This window comes from Chroicocephalus ridibundus, chromosome 3, assembly GCF_963924245.1.
Source record: "Chroicocephalus ridibundus chromosome 3, bChrRid1.1, whole genome shotgun sequence".
NCBI lineage: Eukaryota > Metazoa > Chordata > Aves > Charadriiformes > Laridae > Chroicocephalus > Chroicocephalus ridibundus.
This window is the reverse complement of record NC_086286.1, coordinates 117863490-117876168: the sequence shown is the minus strand read 5'-3', so window position 1 is coordinate 117876168 and position 12679 is coordinate 117863490.

Sequence of the window (12679 nt, the reverse complement as noted above, 5' to 3'; positions counted from 1 at the left end):
CATACCAGCAAATGCAGAAATTTACTTTGGGTCAATTAACGTGGCCATAAAATCACCAGATGGGTAAACGCAGCTCTTCCCTCGCAGTGCACAAAGGCACTTATCCAAGCTGGAAAAGGATCCAACCACACCCTGCAGAGCTGAGGTTGTGTGTACATGCAAAACTACTTGTGGGGATGCGACTGCAGAGCATTTAACGCCGAAGCCCCGGGGAAGCAGAGCCGGGGTGTGCCCGCTGTGGCTCTCATGGCAATAACAGGCACAGCTTCCAACTTGGCAGCTCGTTTCAGCCTGAGCTTCAAACGTTCACCAGAGGAGCTAGCGGAGATTAGCTTTCAGGGCTAGGTCAGGAAAGTCGTTCCCAGTCTTAATTCTCTTAAACACAGCCTATTCCTGTCCTGTATTTACACCCCTGTGTACCTGAAGGTTATGAGGACGAGAGGTGGGATGAAATATGAGTGCATTCAGAAGGTTTTAATGGCAAGATGAGGGTATTAATGGCAAAAAAGAAGGTATTAATGGCAAGAGCGTATATATGTGTAAATGCCTCCAGGCTTTTCCCTTTGAGCAATCATCCTGCAGACAGTGCAGACAATGGGGGTTTTTTTTGGTCCCATCTAGTTGGTTTAAACTAACATGTTTTCAAAACTATATTCACCAAGACAAAGGAGAGCAATTTCCTTTTCTTAAACAAACAAAAAAAAAAGAAAACCAAAAAACCAAAAAGCTTTTATTGCCCCTGCTAAAGGCAGTTTTCACAGAATCCCTCTGCTGCTGGAATTGCAAGACCTGTCACTGTTCTCCTTGCCTTGTTTTCAAAGAGATTAGAAGCAGAGATTAGAAATACTTTACGTATTCACTGAGGGTTGCTACCCAAAGGTGATGGGCGAACCTGCTGGTTGATACAGAGAGTACTGAAATAAAAATGAATGTATTTTTGCACTCCCCCTAAATTGTTCAAAGTATACTGTCTTGCCCTCAAAATATATAAAATTACTGCACATGTAAATATATATTTTCTATATATACATTATTATCCATAATAAAACATTAAGCATATTATAAAAATGTATATTCGTTTTATACTTCCTTTTTAAGCAGGAAGCAGTCAGCTCTACCTGAAAATTTGTATGAACAAAATTATAAAAAAGAGGAAGTGGTAAATACAAGAGAGATGGATCAGAGAGCTCTTTGTGTCACAATCTGTACTTTGAGCTACAGCTGCTCCGGCTGTTGATGAGTACTTTTTACTTTGCTTATAATCAAACTCTAAATAAGCACATAAGAATATATTTACAGTGCGTTTTTGGTACAGTAGTTTACCTGAAAACATGGATCGTCATGTTTTTCTTATGTCTGTCTATTTTCTGCAGCTTTTTATGGATAAGTAAGGCAGATATTCTTTAAAAGGAGATAAAATTTTCTCCACTCATATTTGCAAAAGGGGGCTAACTTTGTGTACTGAGGTTGCGTAAGTAAACTGCGTTTCGAGCTGCACTGGGTTAATGGTACTGGAACTTGCATGGAATCAAATCCTACTGTTTTTGAACTGGTGGGGGCAAAGCCAGGCTCACAGTGTAGAAAGCTTGTATTAAACTTTCGTTCGGTAGAAGGTATGGAAAGAATATAGTTTCTTCTTAAAATGATTTATTTAAATTGGTAGACTAGAATTATACTTAAAACCAAGTGTCTAAATGCACCTGTTTAAGTCAGCTTCTTGTTCTCTCAGGTATTTAGGCATTGAATTTTCCCCATTAGCAGCATGATTGACACTGTGGTCCTTACAATAACACATGATTATAACTCTGAAAATAGCAATTACATAAAATGGAAACCAGATGTTGCATGGAATTTGACTCTCTTGGTTTCTCAGTGAAGTAGATGAATTTGTAAAGCAGAAAACCACAATCATTATTCAGATGGATTGTACATGAATTAATGACATAATATCTAAATCATATATGGTTGAAAATAATGATTAACTTCAGCTATCAAGATAAGCTAATGGAAAACAGATTTTTTTAAGAAAAAAAATCAAGGACATGCTCTTTTCAATATATTTTATCTTTACAGTAATAACAAAACCAGACCTGTTTTAACATTTCTTTATCCCTCAGATATCAAGGATATATGTTAAAAATAAACTCTTCACAACTTTTAACCTCTGGGAGTGAACTGAACAACCGTTCTTGTTGTTTCTTGTTGAAGGCAAGTGCTTTACCTTTTCAGGCTGGAACAAGTGTGATCAAGTCATCTCTCTTTAATGACAACATTTAGTGAACAAGCTTCAGCAAAGGTTTGGTTTCGCACCTGCATAGGGTACAAGCCTCGTGGTAATGCTCGGTCTGTGGAGCCACGTTCACAACACCAACACACCAACACACCAACAGGGACCCTTTGACAGACCAGCAGAGCAGCGCGTTGCTTCGCAGAACTTTAATGCATTTATGACCACGAATATCACACACAGATCTCAACCCTCGGTTAGCAGCATCCTAAGTGGTTAAATTTATGAAAGCCTTGGCACATCATTTTCACTATCGTGTATTCTCAATGACATCATCACTGTAAAATTAGGAACTTTCTTTCTCTCTTTCCTGCAGATGTGGAAGTTTGAAATTGCATTCCATGGTCCTGTGCCACATTTCATCAGCGTTTTTCCTTTGCTTTCTCCAAAGACTGGCCACATGTGGTGTGTAGATTGCTGGTGCTGTTTGGGATCTCATATCAAATACTGCTACCTAATCCCAGGCGGGCCTTGGCGGGCCCACACCTGCAGCTGATTGAATCCTCCCGGAGTACAAAGGCCTGATTTACAGCATCAAGGATACAGGGCCTGGTTGCAGCTGGGCTCCAGCAGGAAAAGGAAGTTGTTCATCATCTTGTGTGCATTTCATTAACAATAGTGTACCCGATATGTAGCTTATACAATAATTTCAAATCACTGACAGAGAGCATTATGGTATTTGGCATTAGGAGGAAAAATACTTCAGGATGGGCAAATTAAATGTGAGCGTGAGGTTTTCATGTGACCCAGTGAAGGTCCACTCGCTGATTTACACTGGGAGGGCTAATCTTGAAATATTTTCTTTCTTCAACTTTATCCCATTTCTTTCCCTTTGTCTGATGAGCAGACTGATACAGCTCTGTGAGCCTCAGTGTACGAACACGGGGGAAAGCCGCTCCAAGGTATAAACCTTTCAGAAAAAAGACCTGAAAAGAGTACTGAAGAAAGGAGTGATCATGGTTGCAAACCTACTGCTGTTCAGAAATGAGCCTTGAGATAAACTCTGCCATGGTCTTGTTGGGGCACAAAGGGATTAATCTAATGACGTTCTCAGATGCTGAGATCTGCACTGGTTAGCTGTATGGCCATGGGAGGAAAGGGGCACAATTACGATGCCGTTCTTCAAACCTGGGTGTCCTACCCTTACAGAATGTACAGTCCCGTGAATTCAGAAGACGTTGTAGGTACTGTTCCTTGTCAGGACAAAGTTTGCACTCCTGGCAATGGTCTAAAATGTTTCTTACTGACTATTCAGCAGTTTGGCTCATCTATAACAGATGATTCTGTACAAGAAAGTTGCATTCTTTGTGAAATCGTGTCTTTTGAGTGCTCAGCTAGCTTTCACCTTTTTAAGGTGACGTGGTTTCTTATTTTAACAGGAAAAAGAATTATTTTTTTTTTTTTACAAAATTACGTTGTTTTCTTCCACTTTCCTTAATCAGAAGGCTTACAAGCAGGCTCACAGAAATGACTGTTGCATATCTGAGCCTTTCAAATTCAAAAGACACAAACTTTGAACAGTCTCTAAGTTGAACTTGCAGTCTTTTTTCAGAAACAATTAAGTAGTTTCCTGGCTAAATGTCACTATTTACACTAAAAAGTCATTGAACTTCTGCAATTGCAGTGTCAAATATAATTTAGATTTGAAGGCATTGAGCTGAAGAATCTTTAAGCAATGTGTTCAATATCTATACAAATTGAGCATAGTTTTGATGCTGCTAAGACAGATAACATAACAACAAGAGAATTCAAAACTCTTATTCGGTTGGTGATCAGGGAATTAAAAAAGACATCTTGAATGACATAAAATTTAATAACTACACCATCATAAGTGCAACTTAGATGGGGTAATATTTGCAGTCAGAAAATCTTAGTTCATTAGTTTTATTATAACATACCATAGTCTAACAGTGTTCTTACTGAAAAGCAAAGAAAAATACAGAAAGCTTTTCTACCTGAAAAAAGACACTGATTGTTGTCCTTCTATATCCAATTATTTCATTAATGTGCAACGTGAAGTATTATAATTTTTTCTGATTTGTAAATGCAGTTGATGACTGCAGTTTTTCAATCAAGAAATGATTAAACAATATGTTAAAAGTTTCCAAAAAGAAAAATAGTTATTTCCCCAACTCTTATTCTTGTGATCACACCTCGCCTGTGGCAACTGTGTGAATAAAATCACATTAATTAGTGTGGTTTTCTAAAAAAAAAAAAGAAAAAAGAAAAAAAGAGAAGTGTGTAAGGTACTATGCAGAAGATACGTTTTGGTAGGTAGTTTTAGAAGCATAAATCATGGGTAAAACTCAGCTGTGCCTGTTGGTTTGCTGTGAGATTCCCCTTGGCTTTAGTGCTGTGAACTTCTGAAATTATTGCCTAAATACTGTTCTTAAAGGACGTATAACAATGAGAATAGGGATAGCGTCTCTATGTCTTTGAGATGGTCTTCTGGCTTCATTCATATTTCCTTTAGCGCCTCATGCTGAACAGCCTTTTTATAGGTACCCAGTTATACAAAAATTATCATTACTTGATTTACCTTAGCCACCTCAGTCTTTTTTTCTGTTATTCCCTATAATGTCTCCTCATACATAAGTCCCAAACTTGTCATTCCTTAATAACAATATGGTCTGTGCCAGAGACTCAACGCAAATCCCTCAAATAGCTCCTGATTTGCATTTTCTCCCCTAACACTCTTCCTCTCTAATCTAATTAAACCAGTCATGTGTAATTTTTTTTTCCTTTGGCAGGAAGTACGTATGCATTGTGTTTTTAGGGCAGGGGCTCTTCACCAAGTGTCAACAGACACCCAACAAGGAGCTAGTCCCTCTCAACAAAAACTCCTAAAATACTGATGAGACACCTCATTGCTCCACCTTGTGAGCACTTGAGAGAGGCCCTAAACACTCCTTGTATCCTAAAATACCTTTTGTTGTCTGCTTTCATAATCATGTACTAGCCTACCCTGCTAAATGCTCAAACTACTTGGCCATCCAGGCCACTTCATAATGACCAGCATCAGCTTTGTAAATTTTCTAAAGACTCAGCTTCTCTACACTCTCTCCCATACCATTTTGCTCATGCCCTAGGTTTTGAAAATATTAAGTGAAAATAATGGGAAATAGAAAGACTGAAGAGATTTGTCCTAGATGGTATATCCTGATTTCACAATGGGATGAGCATAAGATAAGTTATCTTACATTTCTGAATCCAGAAATATGAATCTAATTGAGGACTGGAACACATCCATTGAAATTGTCTGTAAAAATAATTTCCCTTGAATAGTTATCCATACAGTATTGTTGCTGATACAGTTGTAAAAAACATTTAGCACTTTATAATCCAATCTCTGCTCCTATGCAGGCCTGGGAACATATTCTGCTTAGAAGGGTAACAACTTTTACAAAGTGTTCCTCATGGAAATCACCTGGAAAACTTCCAGGATGGCATTCCAGATGTTATAGTTTTAGCAGTCACAGAAATGCACTGCACTGCATTTCCAGATCCTACATACAGTAAAATGATTGCACAGGGTAGCACCTTCACCTTAACCCAAGAGCACTGTTATTGAATTGTTTAGCATTTGATATGCAAGATGGGATATTCTAAAGCTCTCCGTCATTGCTGGCCTACCTCTGCTAACACGAAAGCCAAGGGTAAGACCTGAGTTGACTTTACGGAGAGCAGAGTTAGACCAATACAGAAAACCTTTGGCAATTCCACATACATGCTCAGATCACTCATGTACAGTTCACAATTTCATACGTGTAAGCATGCGTGTTGGGGACAGGCATTGTAATATCTCTGTGAACAAGATTTCTTTGCTTCAGATATTTAAAGAATTGCCCATTTGATATTTTGGCAAAATCATTATCTTTTGCATGCTTGTAGAGCCAAAATTTTATTTGGCACTGTACACACAATATGATGTTGTTAAATAGTGCAGAAATCACTCTGAAACCTACTTTACCGCATTTAAATAAAACACATTTCAGCTTCTAGGCTGTTCCATGAGTTATAGCATCAGGGTTTAAGCCATCTATCAGACAGGCTGTTAGGCTTTTATCTTGGTGTAGAGCAATACAAATAACACCAAACTCAAATCATGAACAAAGCATGAAATTTATCTTTTGGAGCCATGTCAAACTCAGAGCTGGCATGTAACTTAAAATATTATATTTGCTATGTTTGGTTGGCTGTTCTTTAATAAAGCTTCTAGGGATCTAATGCAGATTCAGTAGCCTACTGTGCTAGCTACTGCATAAAATGCATGTATTGAAAAAAGCAATTTCTCTTTCAAGGAGTTACTACAGAAATATAAAACAAAGAAAAATGACTAGAGAATCAAAAAGTCTGAACAAGACTGTACAAAGAATCCTAGAGCTCTTTCTTGTAAAGAGTGACTTTTCTGGCTCTTTTCTGAGAAGTCAATCCCACCATAAATGGCCAGAATGAGTACAGGCACAGAGGTCCTCTGCCTCTTTTATGGGAACTGAGTCTAAACGAGACACAGCACAAAGATATGGTCAGTCGTGCACCCTAGGTGGAATGAAGTGCAAAAACAATGGGAAGCAGCTTCTTTGTGTTGCAAACTACTTGATTTAGAGCTAGCTTGGATGCCACCTAGTTCTCCTCCTCCTGTTGTGCTTCTTCAAAAAAAACACCGGTGATATGAGGAAAAAAATCTATTGGTTTACAAAACTTCTTTAATGTAGTTTATTGGCATTTTAGTTGGTAAAGTGTCATTCCCTTTCCTGATGCTGTCTGCTTTCTTGATAAAGCCCCCTCAAGCAAGAAATATATTTCTTTTCAATTGTTCGGTATAGACAAGTTTTCTAAGCTCTATTTTTTCCAGAAAGAGGGAGGCATTGGAAACTGCAGAGTATACGGGGAAGATTTCAGGAAGGGAAGGCCTTTTCCATTCATATATACACATATTTATTTATTATTCTTTAAATGTGATCCCTTAATGATGCTAACATGTGAGGATCTTTCTATCCCCTGTAAAGTAACTACACTCTAATTTGGAGAAAGTGTATCCTTAGGACCATTTCTGTATGTAGTCTTTCTCTTCTTGAACATTTCTCCAGAGCTTCATCTTGCCTCCTTTAATTTCGTTTCACAAATCATTATTTTTCCAGCCAAAGCGTCCTTTATTTGGTAAGTAGCAGAGCAGAACTTTATCCACATGTTGTCACCACTGGTTTCCAAAATAGCCTATTCAAGTGGGTTGGCAAATTGCGACTCAAATGTGTGTAGAACTGAAAACAATATCTGGCTTCTTGAGTTACCAGACTTAATTGTGCCAATGTATGCTTTCATTGCCTGTTGCTGTTCCACAACTTTCTCAAACATAAACAAAACAGAGTTCCAAAATATTAGAACTTTCCAGCTTTGAGAAAGTTGTTTTCTTCCTCAAATCGGGTAAGGGATTTTCTAGCTGTCAAAGAATGGAAAAAGTGTTCAAAAATATTTTTTCTACCCAAACGCCTTTTAATGCTTATTCCATATTGCATTTTTACCCATCACGTTGTTGATGCGTTAGAACATACAGCAGAGGGTAGCTGCCTACTGCCAACCACCTCCGTGCAGTGTCTGTACTGGCATAACTGTCTGCCACCACAAAGCTGCGCCAAGACGTAAGGACTCACAGACCACTAGTTGGGTGCCCTCTTCACCCATGTAATCACAACATCTTTATGCATGCTAATTAAAGAACAGATAATTCATTTTATAATATTGTATAATACAGTAGAACTGAGCTTGAAGGATTTAGAGAACATCGTTTTAACCCTATGTTGAGCTTGAGAGTTATTCCTGCAGTCACCTGCTATTCATTACATGCTCCTTGACACCCACATACCATTAGACGTGTACGTATGAATATGTTCACACATGTTTTGTTCATGCTTCATAAACTATGTTTCATAAAACTAGGTGGAACACTCTGAAGGAATGAAGATAGCAATGGACAGCTGTAGTTTAAATTTCATTGTTCAGAAGGAAAAAATTAGCAGATGAGAGCAACGTAAAGATGAGCCCAGAAAACTCCTTATACTGGTGTTAGGCAGGTATGCGATTTGGAATTCATTTGATTTCTTTTTTATGACCAAGATTTGGTACAGTATTGCTAGCTTTTCTCTGCAAATGCTTATTTCTAGCAGTGCTGCTGCAGAAGAGCAAAATAAAATGCCCTTACCCGTGTAAAACTTGATTAATTTTAATGATCCCAGTGAGTAGGGGTACGGTTCTCAGGTTAAGCAAAGCACTAATTAAAACAGCTGCTCTACCCTGTTTGCTTCAGTTTCCTAACTGCTTGGATTCTTCTTTATTACAATTGTTTGGAGAATTTTTGAGTCTTGGATTACAAGGGTGTGGATTAGAAGCTAACTACCCCAACTGCAACATCTGTAAACTCTTAATTTCTGCTACAGCAGGTGTCAACTTTTCCCTAGATGACTGTCCTGCTGTTGTTCTGGTTACATGTAGCCTTGTCAACAAGCTGTTTGTCAGCTGGTTCTCTCACGTTTCCCTTCCTTCATGACCGTTGATCAAGCCAACAACTGGAGAGGATCTAGGTTAGAATTCCCTTTAGCTCTGTGCTGGCTCATTTAGACAGGTCTGAGAGCAAGGAATGGCGCATGAGTAATTGTGAGTGACACTGTCTTCTACGATATTGTATTTTTCAAGGAGCTGCAAATTGTAATGCATTGGAACGTTAATACATTGGAACTAACTTGACTTCCTACTTAGCAAAAGCCATAGGAATTCCCTGGATGTCTGAGTATATGTTTCACTAAAAAGGCCAATCTGATGAACACATTTCCAGTGATGTAGAATCCACTACAACTCTTAGTGTGTTGTTCCTTTAGTTAGTAATCCTCACTGTAATTTCATGCCTGAGTTGGATTGCTCCAGTTTCCAGCTGTTGGAAGGCATTTTATCTGCTAAAATACTATTCCCTTGCCTGATGCTATCAACTTTCTTTTTTTACAGATTGCAGAAAAAGAATTTCTTATTTTTTGTCTCCTCATTATGCTCATCACAGCTAAGTCCTTGTGCCTGGCAAGAGGCACGTTATCCGTTTCTTTAAAAGTTCTCGTGACAATGCTCTGAACGATCCTCAAATATCTCCATCCATATATTTTCGAGCATGCTTAATTAATGACTAGCTGTAAGACTTTCTTGAGACATGCCATGGAACAGAGAGTCCTGATGAGAGGCAGAGTATGTTAACCCAGGCTCAGTGCCACACTGATAGCTGTGTGCTTAGCTAACACTAAGTTTGTTCCAGTGCCTGTTGAAATCAGTGGCCAAACTCCCATCGGTTTCTCTGGGTTCTGGAACAGGCCCATGTTTTTAGAACTTTACGGATTTTTTAATAACAAAACTACTTTGTGAGATTTTATGTCTGCTGTGAACCTCTATTTAGTCCCAAGGAACTTTCTATTATCATTTTAAGTATCAATTCCAAATAATAAGTATATGAAAAATGATAAGTAAATCTGAGATGAAGCCACAACCTTCTCCTTGGTTTTCCCATCAGACATAAAAAATTCAATTTCCAGTCTTTTTCTGATTAACCATTGATTATTAACTATTTGTTAATGATTTAGTATTTTTGCAGTAATTCTGATTAACCTTCTTGAATCTCAGCCTGACTGAGCTTGCCCCAAGCTCGAGGTCTGTGCTAATGTCAAGGGAGCCTCTGCTTGTGTTCAAGTTCAATGAGCAAAAAGTGTCCTAATACTTTATCTGCATGGTATGGAAACAGAAGCGAAATGTGGAAATAAGCACCAAAACTGGATCAAATTGCAGTTGGCTAGCCAGAAACTCACAGGTAAAAAAGGGCTCACCTGTAAGGTTGAATAGGAGTCTGGTTCTTCCACGTAGTTGAATTCTGGTGCAGTTGTCCACCCTACATGGAGAGCCTTTCAGGCGTTGGAGGCAGAGCACGACCCGTCTTCCTTCATCAGGGCCTAGGTGAATGAGATGAGAAACTGATCTAGAAATTACAGAGCTGCTACCGTGTTGTGCAATGCCTGATGCAGTAACTCCCATGGCAGGGTAGGCTAACCCATGCTTGGCACCCCTCCACTGCTCCTGCACAGCTCCCAAAGTAGCAGTTGGCAGTGGGAAGCCACTTTCAAAAAATGCTGATGTTGGTTCGCCATTTCCTACAGCTGACTGTGCAGGTGCTCTCTCCCCGTGTGCGTGGTGAATACAGCATCCAGACTCCCACTGTTTTCTCTGTGCTTTGGAATAAGCGTTCAGGGCTTTTATGCTTTGGAATGGCTCCGTGCTTTCTTGGACTGCAAAGTTTCTGAATCAGTGTGTTCAGTCTGTCTGTATTTCTGCATGTTTCTATTCTTCAGAAGGAGGCAGAAGAGGGAATATGAGCTGCACTGTGTGCTTGCTATGTGGCAGTTGGTGTGTGTGCCACAGATTGGACACTGCTGCTGGAATAAAGGAAAAATAGGTTTATGGGGAACTTTATGGCTGTAAGAATAATGTAAATCCCAAAAGCATCAAGAAAATCCAAGAATAAGATTCCAGGGATCTTTTTTAACAGAATATGGAATCTCATTTTGAAAATACTTTGATACCTCTAACAAATAATTTTCTATTTTCCTTGTAATTGCCTAGAACAAATAATCTATTTGTTCCTATTGCTCAACTCTTTCACAACACCAAGTCAAAATCACATAGCAGCTGGAAGAACTCCTGATTTTTCTTAAATAGGTTCTCTATTAAAATCTACCTCAGTAAAGGTGTAGTAAACTTGTTTGCTCAAAACCCAGAGAGGCAAAGCAAGGACTGAGTGTGGAGGTATGTGGGCCCATCTGTTAGACTGCACCCTGGAGTTAAATCAGGATAGCTACAATGACATTACTGACTTTATGTTTTTATCTGAGGGCACCCTCCAGGTTTTCTGAACTCACTGAAGACCAACATCAAATATCTACGATAACAGAAGACTTCTGCTGCCCTCACAGAATATTTTCTTTAGCATCCTTTGAAAAGCAGGAAAACTATAAGAAAATTCTGAAAAGCAGAAAAAAACTTGATAAATAAGAGTCTCGACTTGTTTCTGTGATGAATTGTCTCCAACAACCTTGTAAGTAGGGTCATTCAGTGCATATTTCCATGATTAACTCAACTTTTATTTTAGCTTTGCAGTTCACCTTTAAATATTTAGTTTGGTTCCTGTGGACAAATGTTGATGTTGGCTCTCTTGTCAGACTGATGAAAATGTTACACAGATGTCCTTTGGTGATCCAGTACCACTAAAAGGCCTGCAAATTGCTAAATGATGAACTCTCTTTCTCCGTCATTTTTTTGGTTGGTGGCTTTCACTTAAGATCCTTTGCTACTCATTCTGTTTGCTTGTCTAATGTCCCTGCTCTTCCCTAATGCAGTGATGTCTGTCTGAGTATTCTGCTTGCTGGACAAAACCAACTGTATTACACTCTTCTGAGAAGACTGCATTTTACTGGTTGCTGATTAGAACCCATGACAGTGTCCTACATTTTCTTTAGAAATATGGTATTTTAGATGTTAAAGCAGATACTTCAGCAGTTTTACTGGTAGCTCATAAAGAACCCATCCTCTAACGGAATACCAATGGCTCAACCTCACGTGTCATTTCAGCAAACCTAATTTGGTCTGCACAAGAATAATATTTCTCAGGAAGGTCTTTCACCTTTTTTCTCCCCCCTCTCCCCTTGTTTCCCGCCCCCCTCCTCTCCCCCGCCACAGAAAACGTGAAATCCGCTTTCTTATTATTGGTTTCCATAGCTGATGTGGTAACAAAGGCGCTGTAATCTCCAGCGCTTTTTCCTGGCTGGTTGGTTGCTGCACTCATTTGAACTAGTCTTTCAATGTTTTTGAGGATCCTCAAATCTCAAGGCTGGGAACGAATAGGAGAGAGAGCAGTATTCACACTAATTTAGATGCCTAGAGTTAGGAGACTGCTTTCCTCATCTCGCTTGCTATGTAGCCTTAACCCATCATCTTCCTGCCTTCTTTATAATGTAGATTGCTGTCTTTAAAGGGGAGGCTGGAATTTATGTCATAATTGCATTCAGATACTTCCCCCATCACATCACAGTGACACACCCAGCTGCAGAACACTTGAAAGAGGAAAACGTTTGATTAGCACTTAATATACAAGTGGTGAAGCTACTTTATGAAAAGGATTAGACTGAATTGCTCAAGGAGAGAGCACTTCTACATAATACTCTTTAAAGTCCACTTTCTCTTATGTTCTTTCTTAAGAACAGGCAAGGGGGAGTCAGGAGACCCGTCTGTTCAACACTGTCCCATTGCCTAAAGATCAGCTTTGGTTTTGACTCTTCCTTCAAAATCCAGAACTCTCACTGGCACACGAGA